The sequence below is a fragment of the Egretta garzetta genome, unplaced genomic scaffold, assembly GCF_000687185.1.
Source record: "Egretta garzetta isolate BGI_Z169 unplaced genomic scaffold, ASM68718v1 scaffold42, whole genome shotgun sequence".
In the NCBI taxonomy this organism is placed as follows: domain Eukaryota; kingdom Metazoa; phylum Chordata; class Aves; order Pelecaniformes; family Ardeidae; genus Egretta; species Egretta garzetta.
Window position 1 is genome coordinate 170,015 of NW_009258782.1, and position 378 is coordinate 170,392.

The following is a 378-nucleotide window of genomic DNA, read 5'->3' on the forward strand; positions in this document are numbered from 1 at the left end:
CGCCGCCCGCTCCAGCCGCCACGCGTTTTTGCCCTCGAATACCGTTACCTTTATTAAATTATAAAACTGTAAGCTTTAAAATTTACCGTATAAAATAATCACAGGTATTAACCGCAAAGAAAAAAGAAACCCAAACCACCCACAAACCTTTTTTTTTCCCCCCAAGACACCAGAATTCGCTCAGATTTTACCCAAAATAATCACCAACCCCCTCCTCCCCCAGGCCTTGTGCCAGGGCCGACACTCGAGGGGCAGAGGGGAAGCAAAAGCAGAACGTCAACGACCGGACACAAAAATAAAACGATCCCGTTAGCGGGATTTCTCGCCCCAAAGCTGCTCCCGCTTCGCGGGGTGGAAGCCCCCCCCCCAAGGAAAAGG